Source organism: Schistocerca gregaria, chromosome 4 (genome assembly GCF_023897955.1).
Source record: "Schistocerca gregaria isolate iqSchGreg1 chromosome 4, iqSchGreg1.2, whole genome shotgun sequence".
Lineage (NCBI taxonomy): Eukaryota > Metazoa > Arthropoda > Insecta > Orthoptera > Acrididae > Schistocerca > Schistocerca gregaria.
In genome coordinates, this window is record NC_064923.1 from 359,560,042 (window position 1) to 359,581,855 (window position 21,814).

A 21,814-nucleotide genomic window follows, 5' to 3' on the forward strand; every position below is an offset into this window, starting at 1 on the left:
CTTCGCGTTTACACTGCCTTTGGGGACTGCTACTTCTTTTAAATTTAAGTAGTTTGGGTTCCCTGTCCTTTATGATCTTTTGAGGGTTTCATTTGAATTTTGTCTTTGGGGTTCCTTCCTTGGGCTTGGTTAAATGTTTACTTGTATACCGGGAAGTGACTCCTGGTTAAAACTCGGAGAAGGTGTTTGATGTTACTGCCGCTTCCGGCATTCGTCTTTTCAATTAAGTGTTGTCATCCCTTCGAGCAACCTGGTGTCACTCCTCGTTAATTAATGCTGGGTTATGTGTACTTAATTTTGAATTGGCCTTTTTAATTAATATTTTGGAGCGCAGTATAGCACTAAGGCAACCTCATTGTATACTACCTTGTGCCCCGGTCTAGTACCTTAATTTTCAGTGGTACGACTTAGCTCCACTACCGGTTTTACTGATGTGCTCCCTTCAAAATCTTGTCTTGTATAAGTTTGACCCCTGTGTGGCTGGGAAAACAGAGATGAGCTTTAGTGTGACTTCAGTGCTAGTCAGTTAATGGAATCTTCATTTTGACTTGGCTTCCACTGAAGAGTTTCAGTGGAACGTAGTGTGTTTGATTTGTTATTCATTTAATTACTGTAAGTTTGTTTATTTAATGGATAGCAAAACATTTAAAGACAGTTGGTATTAACTCCCCTAGTTGCGGGGTGTTGCTAATTCGTTCCAAATGGCCTACTACTTATTCAATGGCAAGGCTGTTGATTTGTTGATTACTGTGAATTACCGAAATTGTTAAAGTGTCTGTGTCGTGATTCAATCACTAGCTATGTGTTTGAGCTAAATTGATATAAAGCTTACATTACCTCCTTAAAATTTGTTGCCAGCAGAAACCCTTAAGACAACTAAGTTTTGTCACTGCTTATATTAACCTTTACCGGGAGCAATATTTCATGTAGTTAATTTTTGTCTTAAAATGTATATTTCTCTGATGTAATAAACGAGTGATAAAAGAAAAAAGCAAAGGGGCCTGGTCCTTCCCATTGTGTCTGATTTGTAACACGTATCAATTCATATTTCTTCACGTCCTACATGAATATGTAATAAAAATGGGGTTTCCCATTATAAAAAAAAAAAAACGCGGTTGATATCCGTTTGAACTATGGCGGCGCCATTTGCGTGCCGACCACACCACCATCTGGTTTCTCCCTTCAAGCTAGACGAGTTTCGTTCTTTGCAGTTTTTTCGCTTGATGCTTATTTCGTCACTATCAATGGACCACCCTGTATTATGTGCGGCCCAGATAAGCTACAATGTTGGACACTTCTGATTTAGACCCTGATGGCTTTCAAGCCTCAGTTGTTAGTTCAAAACTCGCATCTCGTGGTCGTGCGGTAGCGTTCTCGCTTCCCGCGCCCGGGTTCCCGGGTTCGATTCCCGGCGGGGTCAGGGATTTTCTCTGCCTCGTGATGGCTGGGTGTTGTGTGTTGTCCTTAGGTTAGTTAGGTTTAACTAGTTCTAAGTTCTAGGGGACTGATGACCATAGATGTTAAGTCCCATAGTGCTCAGAGCCATTGTTAGTTCAAGCTGCCACCGTACTTACTGCGCCGACTTTGCTTATTGTCCAAGATTGAATCAGTCGCGGAACTTTGTGAAAGTATGCTATATTTCCTCGAAAGTATTTTTTTATCGTATACTTCCACAATACGTACAAGCATTTTTAACTCGTCACTAACTGCATTAACATCGCACATGATTCGCCAGGTCCGTAAAAGAACTTACGTGCAGACGATGGGTAGTGCATCAGACACCTATCGCAGTCTGGCGCCGTGTTTTTAATCAGTCATAGGCCTTAAGCATTGTCTCTACTGCTGCCTCTTCCACACTTTCAAAATATTCCGACGCGTTCTCATTTGCTTAATAGGGTACCATTCCGTCGCCCGTCGGCAAAGGTGGCAGGCAGCGTCCACTTTGCGACAGTGGCCTGAGAGCTGGCTCGCAGGAGGCGTGCCCTCGGCCTGCCCCCACCCCCACCCCCACCCCCATGCCCGCCCCCCTCCCGTGGGAGCTGTCCATGTGCGTCGTGACGTCAGAGGGTCTGGCAGCCGCCGCAAAGCGCAGCGCGACGGTCAGTCAGCCCCCAGTCTCCGACGCCGGCGTTGGCTGCAGCCCGCCACAACACGTCGCCTCCGCCGAGTCTCCAGTTCCTCACAACAGTCGCCCCCGCACGGTCGTAGCAGAACTGCTCAGTTCCTCAGGGGTGAGTAGATAACTTGCCAGGTCACTTGAAACCAAGAAGGCCGCACCACTCGCATCCTTGTGAGTGACAATCGGCTTGTCACCACTTCGTCGTCTTGCCTATAGATTTCGCTCCTAACTTTTTCAAGCACCACTTCAGTTCATGGTTAACCTAATAGAAACGTCTCTGAGTGTAATTAGTATCACTCAATCACTATTAAGACACATAAATACCAGATTCGATCATCCTTGTCGAAGGTAAGGGAGGAATCTATGTTGATACCAATGTAGCGGAATCATATATCATTTGAAATCAATTTAAGTTACGCAGCAGCTTAGGCAACAAGTAAAGAAGTAGCAGGAACCTTATTCGCGGATTGCACTGTACAAAGAGTATTAATCATCTTATACTGTCAACTACGCATCCACATTTTTTACAAAAAGAAATGGAGGAAGATAAACGTCCCGTCGACCACCAGGTCATTAGGGACGAAGCAGAGCCTCAGATTAGGAAAGAATGGGAAAAGAAATCGACCATATCCTTTCAAAGAAACCGTCCTGATGTGAATTACGGAAAACCTAAATATTGATGGTCAATCGGGGTTTTGAACCGTCGTACTTCAAGTTCAGTGTGCTAACCATCACGCCAACTCGCTCGCTACACGAATTTTTACGGAGTGAATGAGTGTCTGGTATCACAAGAAACGAGTCTAAGAGGAAACGGGAATTGTAGTGGCTGAAGAATAATATTCTTCGGGATAATATTTCTGTGTCTTATAGCGGAATACCGACATTTACGCCAACTGTATATTCAAAAGGAACTTGTACAGCACCTGAAAAGTAATGACCAGGTTTATAAACTTGGCTTTCGCATATCGTTATCAATGGAGCTGATTTCTCGGATCTTCTTCTCAAAATACTTCGACATGGATTTACTAAGTGCACATCGAGGAGTACTTGATAGTGACAACGTATTAGATTGTTAAAAATAGACTCAAGAAATTGGCTACATATCCCAAAGGACATTAAGCATCAATAGTGCCGGCGATACACGTATCACGACCAGTAGCCCGCTTACATTGCCACAAAACGCTAAGAAGCATCGGTTACCGGGTTGGTTGGTTGGGAGGTCGAGGGACTGAATAGCGAATCATCAGTCCCTTCGTTTACACCACTTCGGAACTAAAAAGTGTGAGGAAGGGAAGGTGGCATTTAACTTACCGTCGATTTCGAGATTATTAGAGACCGAATACCAAACTGAACTGCAGCAGGGTCGTAAGGAACTGGTAGTAGCCTCGGAGAGACAATCGCGGCTTTTACCTCAACGATTTAGGGAAACATGGAAAACCTGAGTTCTGACATTTGATGCTATGTGCTTGAGAAACGTACATCAAAAGAAATAAGGCGAGACTCGAGTGGAATGGTTATCAGTGAGATCTGAGCATCCCGTTCATCATCCTGCTCCCAGAATGCTTATTCTTCAACAGTTTAAGTAATGTAATTCCACGAAGAGCTATCGGCATCAAGCTTGCTAGTGTCTGTCCCTAAGAGTTGAACTTCTAGCCAACTGAAACTACTGTGACGGTAAAAAGATAGACAGAAATAACCGCTAAATCACTGTCGCGAAACCTTTAGCAACGATGATGGGAGAAGTCACACGAACTCGTGAAGGTGTAGGTGTCCAACCCCTAATCCTTCGGTTTCATTCATCGGCGTAATTCCACAACCACTCTGTTGCGAGACATGTTAGGACTGTCCTCTGCCGGTTTCAAAAAAACGCCGTTGTGTGGGAGAAAGTCTACAGGGTACATTTATACAAGTGTTCGACAACTACACAACTCATGTTTTATATGAAACTATTAGTTAAGCTTATACAATGTTGTGTGAAAATGGTAACAAGCTATAAACTATACATTTGATTGAAATTTGTCGTAATTTCAATAGGTCTGGCTGTCAGACAATGACACTAAAAATGCAATAAAAAGAGAATAATTCTTTTAGGTCTCTCTTTCAACTGACATTGTGAAGTGCGTTGCAAAAGGTAAAGAGAAGAGAGAGTGTACTCAAGCCAAAGGAAGACTTGATCTTTAATGTAAGTTTTCACAATCGTTTTCCTTCACCTTTCGCGGAGATGAGTAATAATAAGGAATAGAGATGCCCTGCACTCACAACGTATAGTTGGCCTAATGGACAATATGTAATAGAACGTGAAGTCTTTTGACTACGAAAGCAAAAAAAATGTTATGTACATGACAATTTGTCTGCTTCGCGGGGAAAAGGTGCATATTTACAACTACAGATCGGTTTGGGAGTTCTCTCTCTCTAACGTGATTTCAACTGCCGAAAACTTTGTGCAGTGGTCTTAACATTGCAATGTTGTCGAAGAGTATAAAAACCATGAACGTTTACGTCCTTCTTCTGGTAAGGAGTGTGTATCAGACTAAACTTTAAATGAAATATACAAGCAAAAACCTGAACAGCCAAGATCGCTAATTAGAATTTCATTTCCGATAACCGTTTCGGCAAATCCAGGTTGCCATCGTAGGATCTGTAAAGCATGAATTACAAGCATAATCAGGTCAGATATAATAAGGTGGGCCACATATTTTCACAAAAAAGGACATATACAACATACCTTATGCAAGTACTCTTCAGGACATCTTCCTCATAGGTACAATATATCGTGTCAAGTCGTGAAATCTAGTTCCAGGAACATGAAGAAAGTGACATATCGGCATATCAATAATGAAACAAGATTTACATAAAATATCATACATATTGCATCGACTGCGCAAGCTCATATACGCACAGCAGATGGAAGGAGACTGAGAATGACAAGTGAAAGCAAAGATGTTACGAACTACCATCAGGTGGCACTGTAGTAGTAAATATACAGAAATATGATCGTAACGTGTACAGCATAAGGATGAAGTTACATCCAAGGAGTCGATAAGACAATGCAATATATACTTTTCAGTATGTAATTATATAACATGAGTAATCCAAACCAGACTATATTCGAAGAACATTTGTATTTTGTATTTTTAAAATTATAATTCTTATAAAATTATAAAAGAAAATATTGTACATCAGTAGTACTACTTAGTGTCAACATATACCAAATAGTTATAAGCAAGTACAATGTGGACTATATCACGACTGAATAGGGCTGTAGAAGATCACTCGAGGCCTAGGCGATAAGAAGACAGGAATGATGCACGAAGCACGTGTCGTGATGTGTGTAGGTGACTTCAATCCTCAGGTTCCTTTCATCTTTTGTGTGATATGAGCTTGCATAGTCGTGCAACATGCATGATGTTTTAGGTAAATCTTGTTTTATTGATGACATGCCGATGTTTCACTTTCTTCATGTACTGGAATGACGTTTACGACTTGACGTGATACAATGTTCGTATTTTGGTTATGTACTGAGGTGTATTTCCCATAAGGCACAGTATGTTGTACATATCAATTTTGTGAAAACATTATTATATGTGACCCGATTGCGCTTCTGATTTTCGATCTACACGCTTTTCAGATCCGATGATGCAAACTTAGATTTGCCGAAAGCGGAAATGAAACCATTATTCGCCGTCTTGTCCGTTGAAGTTATTATTTCTGTATTTCATATTATTCTAGGTAGCCCCCATATCTGAGTGATGTCCAGCATCGACAAATTTTAAATATGCTATCAATAGGTAATAAGAGTACGCAATGGAAGATGAATTTCAGTCTCTAGGGAACGCACGTTTTCATAACGCTGTTTCTGGCCAAGTGAATTAAATCATTATTCGTTTCTATTTGATAAGAATATTCACCAAATAAAAGTGCAACAACAAATCGTCTTTTAGAGGAAATTACCTCACGCCAATACGAATTATGATCTGTAGTACCACTGCCAGCTTCGTTGCAACACTTTTTTGTCAACTTAATCATTGGACCTGAGGTCTCCTTGACATGTAATGTTTACAATTCGTTTTGTGCCAAATAATTTCTGCAAAACTGAAACGATTGTCATGGCTACTGTTAATGGAACAGTTCTGCCGTAGGAAGTCGTAAATCAGTGAAGCGTTTACTTGAACGAATATGGTGAGATGAAGACGACGCGCAGGCCGCGTAACAGTCGCGTTAGAAGGGCTGTCGTGAAATCCTTCTCGAGCTTACTGCCTGTGCTTTGTCAGCTGAGTACTTTGATGGAGCAGCTCGACTGCTATTCAGCCAATTTAGCAGCGTCGCGAATCATGGAGCCTTATCTGCGTGAACTTGTTTCCTAGTTGCTCCTCGTGCTACGTACAGCACAAAACAGAAATTAGCTATTTTTTTTCTCTGTGTGCCGCAAGCGCGTCGAACGGACGAATGCCCAGCTGTCACAATATTCGCATCTGTAAAGTCTGTGTCCATTCAGAACTAGCAATGCCACAGAAATAACTTTTCGACAGTCCTTGAGAAACTGCGCTAGCACTCGCTACGTCCAGAAGTCGCTCACTGGGAGACCTTGCTCACCTCAAAAAGTACGCAGCCAACCTTCGCTCTTCATATATTATCACTGAAGCGTAAGCCGCAACTCGGACAGCGATAACGATGTTAAGGAACGGCCACGAAAGGGTCTTCTAGTAGGGCACGGTAATGAGGGCGTCAGGCGAAGGTTGCTGGACGTACAAATTTAAATATTTCATGTATGTGTTTTCATCTTGCACTTGGGAACAATCAGTTGGTGGCTGAACTGGAAAACGTACACACACACACACACACACACACACACACACACACACATGCACATAAGCACATGCATCCGCTTATGTAAACAGACTGTACATTATCTTTATTAGTCGTGCGACTTAAATTTCCGAAACAAGCGTTTCACATGGCAAAAAGGTGCACAACTGTTAGTGACCTCTGTAAATCGTAGCGGATCTTTATATCAATGAAACTGGCAGGGTGAGGTGTTAAACGAATCTTTTGTTTACATTAACTTCTGCAGAGAGAGAGAGAGAGAGAGAGAGAGAGCAAGAGAGAGAGAGAGAGAGAGAGTATGTCTTATTTTAATAAGGGTTATTGTTTAAAATTTCGGTTGATTTATTGGGAAACGAATGCACAGCATGGTACTTCAATGACTTAAAAGGAAATAGATGTAACGGGAATTTGCTACAGAGAAGACTTGCAAGTGAAGCAAAATTATAAAATAAAACTCTTGAGAGTTCGAAAATTATTTCATCAATCGCTAAACCTATAAGAACTAACACTTTATAATAGGTACTTATTAGCAACAACGTATTTAACGGAAAGGGAATAACTTGTATGATATTTATGCATATTACACTACTTGCCATTAAAATTGCTACACCAAGAAGAAATGCAGATGATAAACGGGTATTCATTGGACAAATATATTACACTAGAACTGACATGTGATTACATTTTCATGCGATTTGGGTGCATAGATCCTGAGAAATCACTACCCAGAACAACCACCTCTGGCCGTAATAACGGCTTTGATACGTCTGGGCATTGATCAAACAGAGCTTGGACGGCGTGTACGGGTACAGCTGCCCGTGCAGCTTCAACACGATACCACAGTTCATCAAGAGTAGTGACTGGCGCATTGTGACGAGCCAGTTGCTCGGCCACCATTGACCAGACTTTTTCAATTGGTGGGAGATCTGGAGAATGTGCTGGCCAGGGCAGCAGTCGAACATTTTCTGTATCCAGAAAGGCCGTACAGGACCTGCAACATGCGGTCGTGTATTATCCTGCTGACATGTAGGGTTTCGCAGCGATCGAATGAAGAGTAGACACACGGGTCGTAACACCGGGTGATACGCCAGTATGGTGATGACGAATACACACTTCCAATCTGCGTTCACTGCGATGTCGCCAAACACGGATGCGACCATCATGATGCTGTAAACAGAACCCGGATTCATCCGAAAAAATGACGTTTTGCCATTCGTGCACCCAGGTACGTCTTTGAGAACACCATCGCAGGCGCTCCTGTCCGTGATGCAGCGTCAAGGGTAACCGCAGCCATGGTCTCCGAGCTGTTACTCCATGCTGCTGCAAACGGCGTCGAATGTTCAGCAGATGGTTGTTGTCTTGTAAACGTCCCCATCTGTTGACTCAGGGATCGAGACGTGGCTGCACGATCCATTACAGCCATGCGGATAAGATGCCTGTCATCTCGACTGCTAGTGATACGAGGCCGTTGGGATCCAGCACGCCGTTCCGTATTACCCTCCTGAACCCACCGATTCCATAGTCTGCTAACAGTCATTGGATCTCGACCAACGCGAGCAGCAATGTCGCGATACGATAAACCGCAATCGCGATAGGCTACAACCCGACCTTTATCATAGTCGTAAACGTGATGGTACGCATTTCTACCCCTTAAACGGGGCATCACAACAACGTATCACCAGGCAACGCCGGTCTACTGCTGTTTGTGTATGAGAAATCGGTTGGAAACTTTCCTCATGTCAGCACGTTGTAGGTGTCGCCACCGGCTCCAACCTTGTGTGAATGCTCTGAAAAGCCAATGATTTGCATATCACAGCATCTTCTTACTGTCGGTTAAATTTCGCGGCTGTAGCACGACATCATCGTGGTGTAGCAATTTTAATGGTCAGTAGTGTATTTTGCAATCGGTTACGCAGCGTTCAAATAAGAGCGATCGTTTTCTATATTCACAGTTTTAGTAAACCGTGATGGTATTAGAGAAACCACTGCGAATCGCAGGTGCAAACCTACTGGTAGCTTTTAGTGTCCCGAGCCATACCGAATTTTTAGTTGTAAATAAAATAGCGAAAAATGGTGAAAATGCCTTGGTATTTCAGGTAAATTTATAAATAACTTTGCAGCTTGGTATAAGCCCATTTATCTGTATGACGTTGCACCCCGTCTGGTTCGGATAAAAGTACTTATTCGGTCGGGAAGGGAGTCATAAAGCGCGTCGTATCCTATGGTGAAGCGAGCTCGCGAACAAATGTCGTCACTGGTTGGTTCAAATGGCTCAGAGCACTATTGGACTTAACATCTGTGGTCATCTGTCCCCTAGAACTTGGAACTACTTAAACCTAACTAACCTAAGGACATCACACACATCCATGCCCGAGGCAGGATTCGATCCTGCGACCGTAGCGGTCACGCGTTTCCAGACTGAAGCGCCTAGAACCGCACGGCCACAACGGCCGGCGTCGTCACCGGTCTTTGATATCCTGCATACTATCTCTGGGACACAGTTGACGTCTGAAATGATCCCACATGTGTTCTACCAGAGACCGACCTGCGGACCTAGCTGACCACATGATTACATCACCGTCACGTACATAGTTCATAGAGACGAGTGTAGTCCTTTTTGAAAAATGGCACCACGATACTGTCGCCAGATGTCTGTCACATACCATTGTCCCTTGAGTTGTCTCAGTTACTACCAAACGTGACCTCAAGTTATAGCCGATGCCCTTCACACCATCATGCCACGAGTGTCTCCGACCAATGGTGCGAGGTTACACAGAATGTTGCGTGGAGTCCATTATCTGTTCTCGAATGGCAAACGCTGATGTGAAGTGGTTACAATATGCTTGGTGCATAAAACGGTGCCGTCCGATGTGTCCGATCGGTTCTAGGCGCTTCAGTCCGGAACCGCGCAGGTTCGAATCCTGCCTCGGGCATGGATGTGTGTGATGTTCTTAGGTTAGTTAAGTTTAAGTAGTGCTAAGTTCTAGAGGACTGATGACCTCCGATGTTAAGTCCCATAGTGCTCAGAGTCATTTGAACAAAACGGTGATCATCCCCTGTGGTAGTCAGACATGGTCGACCAAAACACTGAGGCCGAGAATTTTTGCCCTCAGTTCCCATGCCGGCCAATTTCGGGCCACCGTCACATCCAAATGCTCTAGAAAGCTGGGTATGGCATGAAACGACCAGCTAGTGAGATCGAGACTCGCTGTGAGACCGCTTTGAAACTGTTACGTGATTACAAAGCCGTTTCACTCTAGTACGTGGCGTCTCCGTCTCCTTCACAGCGATCACTCAACATCTGACGCTGTTCACACCCCTCATAAACCCTAAAAGACATATCAACAACAACAAAAACGAACAAATACTAAACACAAACAGCACTAATGTCCTCTGGCCACGTTCTATCTGGCACAGAGAATTGCAGCTCTAATTAACTACAAATTGCCGATGGTATGTACGTGTACGAAGTTACATTAACCTCCAATCATGTCTTTTGGATGCTTAACTTTTTTTTTATCAGGCACTATAGTTTTACGATTTCACGACTAACAGCTCTAGGTACACTTGCTGTTAGTTGACAGCCATAAATTAAGACACAAAAGAATTAGAGACATTGGATGCGAGTGGGCATTGACTTAAATCAATGGAAAAGGTTGGAAATTTGTGCCAGTTCGGAACTAGAACTCTGGTCTGCTTACTAGCCGGATGCGCTGACCACTGAGGTATGCGGACACAGTGGTCATCGCAACTGCACGTATTACCCTGGTACGCCTCCCATCAGACCAAAATTGTGAACCTCTCTACACACTACGAATGTAGTGGCCCTTGCACGTTATCCTCTTTTCTAGCGGCATTTTGCTGACTTCCGTAAGAGCTCAAGTCTGGTGTCTGTTCGCTCAACAAAGTACGAAAGAACAGACACCACATTTATATCCACAAATTACTTTTTAAAAATGATACTGAATTGAAACAGCTGAGTGGCATGCTGATGTGAATTCAGCTTGTGATAGTTATTGTTATTTTTCTTTCTAGAGAGATAGCCAACCTCTATGACATATTTTAGTCTTCTTCAAAATGATACTAATTCGATGCGATTGTCTTTGTAGCGGTGCACGATGCTAGTTCAGTTTGCTAGAAGGAGGAGAGGGGGCAGAGGGGGATGGGTAAATGCTGTGTCTCCTGTACTTCCATTACTGGTTACAGCCTTGGACATGACTTAGAAGACTCTTTCATTCATGGAACGGTCGGAGGTGACAGTGTAGGCAATGATTCAAAGTGTCGTACAGTCGAAACAGTAAAAACCGCATATTATAATGAAAATGTTGAACACATGACAACAGTATCATAAATACTGAAAGTAACTGAGTTAATAAACATTGCATAAATGGATGTACGACATGGACTGTGTTACACTGCCATTACATGTACATCAGAGAATTCGTGTTGTGTGCCACAGGAGACAGGGTGATTTTTTTGGAAGAACTGCCCAATGTGAACTGCCGCGGTTAATGAGTATCGACATCGGTGGTCTAGATTGCTAAAGGAGTGGACTACTGATACACGCATGGATCGAAAACCATTCTTGATAACACGGCGACTCCATCACAAGCAGGACCAACGTTGCACCCACAGTTTCAACACGACCATCAGGAAACGTTTTCTGAAGGGCGAACAACGAGTTAGAGAACCGCTCTGCAGGCTTACTCTCACACAACACTAACTCACAACCTTCCTCTGAGGAGAAACTGGAAGAATGAGACGTGCAGTATCGTGTTTTGTTATGAGAGTGGACTCTACTTTGACGTCAGTGGCGTTGACCAGAACAGAGGCTGGTACACGGCTGTATCAGGCTGCGACCCAATGGGCCAATTTAGGGAGTCATGGTGTGGGGACATGTAGCCTACAAAGAGCCTGCACATCTGGTTCTTGTTGAGAGAATTCGGAAAAGTGTAGCAAAGATACATAAGATCACCGAAACTAATTCATTACTATTCTTATGTCAGAGATTCCTCCAGGAAACAAATTTCTTACTTTATTGTCCACTACGTTCGTCGACTTCCCTACCATCTTAATCCTCACATCTGTCCTATTTACAGGACATGGTGGAGCAACGTCTGATTCCGAGGGCTATATTCACTGCCTGACAGGAAAAGTAGAGCATCCAGAACACGTGGGATGATTTTAAAGCAGCTTTATGCATGTACACACCCTAGTCAGGTATGTAAATGATTACAGAGTTGCAATTCTCTGTGACAGGTGGAAAGGCCAACACAGTGCATTAGTGTTGTTCGTGGTTAGTGTTGTTACCAAGTCTTGTAGGCATATCATAGACGTGAATAGTGCCATAAGGTGAATGACCACTGTGGAGGACCGAAGATGCTCCACACCAGTAAGAGACAGCGTTATCAGCACCTGACAGAGTTTGAAAAGTGAGCTCGTTGTGGCCCCATTTGGCTGGCTGGTCGAGTCTGTAACATCCAGATTTTGTTCGAGTCGGGCTATACAGGAAAGTGAGGGCACACATGCCTGTCGCCAACGTTCCAGTCGACCAACTCCTACAACTGCATGGGAGAATCGCCTTATTGTCCACTAAGAACAGTGTAACCCATTCAAAACCTGCTCCTTCAAATCCTGCTCACCGACATATCACAAACCCTTTCAACATATGAGGTTTCATTTCCTTCCCTCCTCCGCTTCTAAGTATTTTTTTGATTTTTTTCACCCATTTCTTATTTGCAGTGAGAGTCGTGCAGTATCGCCAGTCTCAAGTTTTTTTGACTTTACTATGGAACTGTGATGGTTAACCTGAGTATTTATATACTATTTTCTTACCTCAAGGACATGTTCTATGAGTAGCACACCCGGTATGATTTCTATTTTGTTATTCGTAGTACTTAATTACATCTCTGTGATAATTTCGGTTACTAATGATTCACTGCTGTGATACTTATTGAATAATAATAGCACACATAAACATCGGAACGTATATTTACTATTTCAGCTCAGTTCGCCAATGTTTAGCTCACTGTTTTACAGAGATCGCAAATAAAATACAAAATATTCTCCTGATCCACACATCCAACATGTGTTCAGCCTCTACAGTTGGTATAAAGCATTCAGTGTTCTTAAAAAGACTTCAGTCTCTTCTGACTCATTATTTCCAGTAAATTCCGGTTTTCATTGACGCTTTGTAATTGGTTTTCTATTGCCACTCTTTACAGTTTTATTTTGGACACCTCAGCTTTCTTCAACTCTCTTTCAGATTTTATTTTGCCTGTTTTTTATTTCTTTTCTTCGGTGGTGATATTTTTCTTTTTTGATTGGTGGAAAAGTTTCAGCAGCCTTCCTTGACGTCATTTTGTTACGCACAACCTTGCTCACAGCCATTTACATGCATGCTTCAATCCATTTTCCTCTTATTTTATTCCCATTTTTCGCCATTTACATCTGAGAAGAAGTGAGAAGACGAAAATATAATTTAAAAACTGAAACTACTTCTGAAAGACACGTTGGTGGCCTGTACCGCATGACAAACATGCAGTATGATGTAATTAGCCCGCCCGGTTAGCCCGGCGGATTAGTGTCGAGGTCCGATGTGTCGGCCAGCCTGCGGATGGTTTGTAAGGTTGTTTTCCATCAGCCTCGTCGAATGCGTGATGGTTTACCTTATTCCGCCTCAGTTACTCTATGTCGGCGGGGGGAGTCCACTTGGGGCCGAACGGCCCAATAACCCTGGGTTCGATGTGGGGCGGCGGTGGGGTGAGTGGACTGCTGTACGCTGTTGTGCGGTTGTGTACCACTGCGGGCTATGGCTAGGACAAGGCCTCACCGACGTTTCTAGATCACCAATTCCATACAATACAATTCACAGATCTAGTTGTATTATACATTCTTTCCGAGAAATTATCATTCCTTATGTGACATTCCTTACGTAACTTAGATGATCTAAATATGGTAACGAAATTAATCACTTATGGAAACGGTTACCACAAATCTCAAAATATCTTCCATGCGCTAAGAGCAACAGCAACAACATCAATCACTCAGACTAGACAAAGCAAGCACTGCAGAGAGGAAGAAGCTATCCGATTCCACAATACACAAACTTGCCTTTGCTTACTGTACACTTTTGCCATCTGGAGGCGGAAAAGAAAATCACAGTAGTGGCCGGTACTATGAGCCGGTCGACACTGACGACGGTCCTCTATATTTCTGCTTTGCAGGCCACCTTAAGGTACGTATCGGTGGGTGCTTCGTGTACCCTTATCACGTCCCCTCTTTCCTGTTCCATTCACGAATGGTGCACAGAATGAACGACTGTGATAAACCGCCAAGTCTTTCTAATTTTACCCTCACGGCCTTTTCGCGAGATACACAGTGTTAAGAACTCATCCCAAATATATCCAGATCGAGTAAATAAATAGAAGGGCGGTTTTCGCTAAACTGTGTACCTACGCCACTTACTCCCGTAACCAAGCTCACTTCTTCTTTACACGTCTCGACGCCCTCGTCTAAGCCTTTCTCGAACCCCCCCACCTCCTTCACATTTCTCTCTCCGTCCTGGCGCGACGACAGAATCACCTCCTTTATCAAAACATCCGATCCTGCCCTGTCAACAAGCCCCTCTTCATGCACACATTGTCACAGCACCAGCTTGACGCCTTAATCCTAAATTAAACCTTCCTCCAACCTTCCAATATTGTCCGCACCTCTCCCACGTATTTCACCATACTGACATTCCCCGCCCCTTAGCGCGACGTTGGGTCGATATTGGCCACTTTAAGCAACTCCCCATCTGGCCACAACACTTGCTCAATGTTCTACCGAACACCTGTTCCTCAGCGTCTTTTCCTCCACCCTCACCATCGCCTGTGTCACAATCTATGTCCATACTGCTGTTCCCACCCGCTAAGACTTCCTCTCCCATGTTGACGACACCTTCTCCACCTATGTGATTGCTGCTGACCTTAACATTCATAGCTGCGATTCAGTCACCCTCTGGTGGTAGCATCAGTTCTTTTACGCCCTCTAAGGCGACATTGTCGCCCTCCCTCAAGATACCCGTCCTGAAAGTAACACAACCCCTGATGTCGCCCTCGCTTCCTCCAGCCTGCTTGGGCATATCACTGCAGAAGTCTTCGATCCCGTTGACGGTGACCACCTCCCGGCCCTTCTCAGCATCTCCTTTGTCCCTGGTCCTCCCCCAGCTCCCCACCTTGTCGCCCCTCCCAAAGTCGTTCATGGCTACTGCTGTGCAGACTGGAATGCCTACGGTAAATCCATCAATAACTAGGTTGGAAGCCACTCCCTTCTCTTCTACCATCCTGATGACATCGCTCACACCTCGTCCTTTGTCCAGAAAACGGTCTCTGATGCTCTGGTGGCTCACTTTCCCACCAAACTTATCCACCCCCACCGTCCTCTCCTTCCTCCACAGACTGCACTCTGTCTCTGCAAATCCCACCGTCTCTACCATCCCTTCCTCCATACTCATAACCAGGAAGTCACCGGCAAATACAAAGACACGTTCGAAACCTCCTGACAGCAAAGAAACGCCGAGACTTGCGCCATACATGCACACGACTCAATGCCACTCACCCTGTCAACTCCTCGAAGTACTGGTCAGCCTTCCACCACCTTACTGGCAGCTATCCCATCCCGTATTACCTACTCCTCCATAACAACTGCCCCTTCCCTGACAACCTCAGAAAAGCTAACCATTTTGCTTCTCACCTCTCTGAAGTCTTCTCAATCCCAATGTCCCTAACTTTGATTACTCCCTCTTCCCCGATGTCCTAGACCACACTGATACCGCTGTCCAGCCACTTGCTCTCAGCTTCCAGTATGTGGACCAGTTACTGCACTCGGAATTGAACACTCCTATCACAGCACATGACATTAAACTCATCCTCTGCTACAAACGCAGCACTGTCCCTGGTCACAACTGCACTACCTACCATCACCTCAAGGAATACCCTTTCTCATTTCTCGCCACCCTTGCCACCCTGCACAACACCATCCTCTTCATTGGGTTTTACTCTGACCTGTGGAAGACTTCCCACATCCTGTTGTTCCCTAAACCCAACAAACCCCCTTCTGACACCTCCTTCTATCACCCCATCTGCCTCACGTCTATGTTCAGTAAGGTCTTCAAATCCATCCTCTCCCACTGTATCTATCAGCACCTAACACAACCCTCTTACCCAGTGTGTTTTCTGGCCCTTCTTCTGCACTGATAACCAGCTTCTTAACCTCACCCATCTCCTCTCCCTCCAACATAACTCCCATCACCCTGGTATTTGGTTTCCCTTGACCTCCAGAATGCCTATGATCATGTATGGCATTCCGTGCTCCTTTTGAAGCTCCAGACCTAAACCGTTTCTCACAATTTTATCTGCCTCACTGCTTCCTCCTTCTCCCACAGTCCTTCCTATGTCACCATTTATAATACCAATTCCTGAACCTTCTACTGTACTACAAATGTGCCTTAGGACTCTGTCCTTTTCCCTCTCCTATATCTCCTGTTCACCATTGCTATTACCAAGTCACTCCCACCATCCATTCCTTCAATATGATGATGCAACCGCCGTCCTTGCCCTCTGTCCTACCCTTCAATGGTCCCAGCGCTCCCTCCAAACCCACCTATACAAGTTTACAGCTTGGTGCAACCATTGGCTCCTTCAAATCAATTCTTCCAAAACCCAGGCAGTCGTTATAGGATGTACTACCCCCTCATTCTGACTCCTTAATTTCTACCTCACCATCTTTGACCGCCCTATCCAACCTGCCCCACCTTGAAATACCTTGGCCTCACTCTTGACCATCATCTCACCTGCACTCCCCATCTCCTTACCATCCAATGCAAAACCCACAGCAGACTCCACCTCCTGAAACTCCTTTCTAGCTGGACATGGGGTTGCACTCTTCCACCATCCTACGTACCTACAGATCCTTGATCCATCCTGTTCTTTGTTACACCAGCGTTACATGGATTCCAACCCCTCCTAAATTCTATAAAGCCTTGCAAATACTTGATTGCCATGTGATCCACCTCACTTTCCACATCCGTCTCCCATCCCCCATGTGGATCCTCTATGACCTCATCCCTTTCCCAATTCTCCTTCTTTTCCTTCAACATGTCCATTACCTCTCCAGCAACCACTGCCTCAATCCACCTAACTGCCTGGTATCGCCATTCCTCTTCACTCCCCACTTGCTGTTGCGCTCTGCCTCTGTCCGTTTCTCAGCTACGCTACAGATCAGTTTGCAAATAAATAATTTATTTATGAAAATATAGAGTACAATCACCAACAAACTTTACATATTCACAAACTCCTTTACCTTTTACCCAAATGAATACAGACTCATTTACAGATATTTTCCTCCTATTACGAGTATACAAAGACAAAGCAGAAGCGGATTTACCAAAGTCTTTATTAGCAAGTTCGGCAATATGGTAGGTGCGAAATGCAATAATGTCTCTGTCAACAAAACTTTCGAGTCCAGGAACATTTGGTACTCCAGAACCTCCACGAACAATGGCTACAGTGAACCATCCGTTACCATGACCAAATGAATCATTAATATCTAAGCTAAAATTAAGTCGGCAGCCACAGAAAGCAGAAGGTCCGTCCAGCAAGGCTTGAGCAGCGACAGACTTGACTGGTATACGATTCTTCTTGTCTCCAGCTGTTGTAGCAAACTCGATGTTCTCGAGTTTGACACACCCTCCACCTCCTTTCTCAAAGAAACTTCCAACGTCTCCCTGTCACGGATGATGAGCTTCACTCTGATATTTACCCATGTTTCCAACTCTGACCGTTCTCTTCCCCTCTCCTCCTCCTCTGGGCTCTGTCCCCCTCCCCCTCTGCTGCTTCCCCTCTCCTTCTCCATGTCCTTCTCACTTCTCCTTTCCCCATCTTTGTGCTCCCTCCCCATCTCCTATCCCTTGGTGTGCTACCGACTCCATCCCTTCCTCCCCTTGCAAGCTCCTTAGCTGCAACCCACTGTTATAACTTCTTCCACCACACTATGGCCCCATAGGAAATCCTAGGTCTGACCACTGTGGTACATTTCCAGCGCATACCTCTGGCGCTTAGGCCCCTAGTTTTTGCCACAAGTCCTTCTAGTACTCACTAGAATACTTTTTGCCTTGGAGCAGATACTCTTAATGTGAGGGGCCCATGCTAGCTTCTCATCTAAGGATACCCCTAGATACAACAGTATCCCTTTCACAGGTAGAGTTCATCGAAGAGATTTAGATTCCAACCTGAGTGTTGAATATGTCTCTTCGTAAATGGCACCACAACAGTCTTCTTAGCATTAACCCTCAGATCCTGATTAATGTACCAATTTTACACAATGTACAAACTTTCTTGTACCATGTTTCTAACTGCGTCAGTAAATTTGCAAAGTATTACTATGACAAGGTCATCTGTGTATCCTTGGTAGAAGCATTGCTGGAATTTAATTTCTCAATGAGTTCGTTCACCACTAGATTCCACAATAGAGGGGACAGAGCTCCTCCTTGTAGTGTTAATTACCATATTTTCATTCGTCATGGTAACCTCTACCTTCCTTCCACTAAGTATGGCCAGGGTCCACCTGCTTATAGTCCCCATGACATGCACCTCTGCTGCCCTTACCATGGGATCGAACGTCGTGTTATTGAAGACCCCCTTGATATCCAGGAAGATGCAGAGTCCTGTTTCTTGGAAATGAAGTGCTTTCTCCACCTTCTCAACAAGTTGGTGGAGAGCTGACTCACATGATTTACCTGGTTGATATGCATGCTGGTTTGAATGTAGAGGGATTCTACTTAGCCTCCTCCCCACAACATATACATTAACCAGTTTTTCCAATGTTTTGAGTATGAAGGAGGGCAGACTGATTGGTCTCATATCCTTAGCCTTGGTATGATCAGTTCTTCCTAGCTTTGGAATGAAGACAACCTTCACTGCCCTCCAAGCATTGAGAATGATTCCTACTGCTAGGCTAACCCTGAATAGCCTGCATAGGACTCTTATGAGCTTCCCTCCTGCCTGTTCCAGGAGTGCTGGAAAAAATCCATCTGGGCCAGGTGACTTGAACAGTTGGAATGTTCCCATTGCCCATTGGATTTTATTAAAGTTCAAACACTCCTGGGCCGATTCCCAGTGTCTGAGAACCGTTGTCTCTCTGGTATCACATTTTGAAATGTCGTCTGGCAAAGCATATTGAGGAAAGTGAGTTTCGAGGAACAGATCCAGCGTCTCCTGTGCTGTCTTTGTATATTCCCCATCCTCCTTCCTCAACGTACCTCCTGGATTGGCTGCTACTCTAGTGAAAATGTCGTTGTCCCACGCTGTGAACGCCGTTTTTTTATTGTGGTATTTGTGCCGCCAGTTTTTACATGCTATGTCTTCATCAAATGCCATTTTACTGTACGTGGATTTTATGTAAACGTGCCTCGTCCAGCTACCCCTTTTTTGTATATTTTAACTCCAATTGCTTCCCCCCTCTCATGTGTACATTTCATTTTTTATCCAAGTATTTTATATACATAATGTTCTACTGTGGTATTTTATGTAAGCTCTTGGCTGAAGAGCGGCGTATTGTGCCGCTGCCAGTCCACTCCTGCCCCATAGGGGGGGGGGGGGGGGGGGAATCAAACGACAGTAAAGGAAACAAAAATTCGCTAAATTATAGTGGATAATGTGACGAATTTCTTGACGTACGCAAATAATTTTTAACGTCTTTAGCTGTTTTAATGGAGTTATATACTTTTTCCTGGGGAACTCGAAAGAGCGTTGAAACTAACTTTGACGAAATAACATATGAGGAGCTTGATCAAACACTGTCCCGCGTCGGGAAATGTGCTCCAACAGGCGTCAGCCCTGCGTAGCTCAGATATTGTTCGTGTGTTTATTACTGCGGTTACCATAATAAGTGCACAAAATGTTAACCATGAAAACTGGTACATCCTATAAAGCCATTCTTGGCAGACAGTACTGGACGTTGCATTTCATTTGAAATTAGTGCAGCACTAGTCCGTTTCATACGGCATCTGATGTATTCGGGAGTCGTCTGTGTTTAAATTTAGACCTCCTGTTTTACTTTTCCTCGCACCTAAAAGTCGAGAGATTTTAAGTGTGGTGAACATGCTGGCGATTTTGTGTTCCCTGAAAGACGGATGCACCGATCTCCAAATGTCCTGTTAAGGAGGTCTGTAAATTATCTTTGCAGTATTGGTGTAACATTTCCTCATTCTGGTATAACATGGACTGCCTTAGATCCAGATAGACCTTTGGCTATGTGGAGCCCCATCAACAAAACAGGACAAATGACGCGGTTCTTGAAAAACCAACATCACACTTAGACAACATCGGAAATTCCATGAGAGCTTTCACGGATGATACTGTTATATACACAGAGGTCGCGACGCTAGAAAATTGTAGCGAAATTCAGGAAGATCTACAGTGGATCAATGATTGGTTCTGGGAGTGGCAGTGGACCCACAAAGTCAGCAAATGTGAAGTATTGCTCGTGCATAGAAAGGGAGTCCCATTGTTGTATGATTACACGGTACAGAACAATGAGTGGAAGCAGTTACTTCCATAAAATATCTGAGCGATTTAAAGCGAAACGACTACATCGTAGGAAACGCAGATGCCAGATTGAGATCCACTGGAATAATCCCCAGGAAAAGTAGTCCACCACCAAAGGAGGTAGCTTACGGGAGCCTCGTTCGACCCCCACCTGATTATCGCTCGTCAGTACAGGATTCGTACCGGATAGGACTGATAGAGGAAATAGGGAAGATCCAAAGAAGAGTAGCGCTTTTCGTTACAGATTCATTTAGTAAGCACGAAAGCGCCGCAGAGATGATCATCCAACTCCAGCGGCAGACACTGCAAGAGAGGTGTTCTGCATCACGGTGTGGTTTAGTGTTGCAATTCCGAGAGCGTGCGGCCCTAGAAGAGTCGACAAATATATTGCTTCCTCTTACGTATATCTCGCGAAAAGACTACGAAGATAAAAGTAAAGAGATTCGAACCGAAACCCACACGGAGGCTTACCGGCAATCATTCTTCCCGTGAATCGTTCGCGACTTACACAGGAAAGGAGGGTAAAGCACAGTGATAGACGAAGTACACACCGCCGCACACCGCAATGTCGCTTTCGGAATATGGATTTAGATGCAGCTGTAGACACACCAGATGTAGACGGTTCTTTATCCGCTTCACCCAATAGTGAATATTGTGAAGATTGCTTTACCATAGTTTCTAAATGACGCTACGTACGGTAAGCAAAATGTTGCGTAGGAACGTCGCATCAGTTTACAGTTTCAGTAGGAAACATTCTGAGATATTGCAAATCATGCAAAAAGACGAAATGTGTTGAAATGCAATATTCACAGAGCAATCTTTGGCTGATGGCACTCGTACATTAAAGTTGCCACGTAGTGACATATGTATTATGTTAGCGCTGCTAAACTTTTAGCTGTATTTCTCTCAGCATTTGCTGCTCTATTTTGTTGGAATATTTTCTCATCATACTCACTTTTTATTGAATATTTTTCATAATTATTTCAAAGACAGATCATGAGACCTAGGCACGATCGGGATACTTCTCAGCATACAACCATTCCGCTGCTCTAAACGTTTCGCAACGTTCACCATAAGTGAATACCACATCGACTTTTTCGACTGCCGCGCGCGTCGTACAAGTCTAAGCAGCTTCACGGCTAAGTTCTCGGATCGCTGCAACAGCAGAGCACAGGCTGGTGGGTTTCGGGCGCACAGCTCAACACTTGAACCATAGCTGAGTACCGTGTTTGCTTATATTCCGTGTAATAGGGCACGCCTGTGGACCTCTTCCCCTGGCAGC

General features: G+C 44.3%; 1 protein-coding gene across 2 annotated transcripts in view; it reads left to right on the top strand.

Moving 5' to 3' along the window:
• The window catches only part of LOC126365925 (proton-coupled amino acid transporter-like protein CG1139), a 307,054-nt gene that overhangs the window by 29,037 nt on the left and 256,203 nt on the right, over positions 1-21,814 (top strand). Inside the window, exon 1 of one of the 2 annotated variants that reach the window (XM_050008681.1) lies at positions 2,071-2,231. The exons of the other annotated variant lie outside the window; for it this stretch is intronic. The gene's annotated coding sequence lies outside the window, so the exon portion shown is untranslated. Of the gene's footprint in view, positions 1-2,070; positions 2,232-21,814 lie in introns of those variants that run through there. 2 annotated transcript variants of the gene reach the window in all.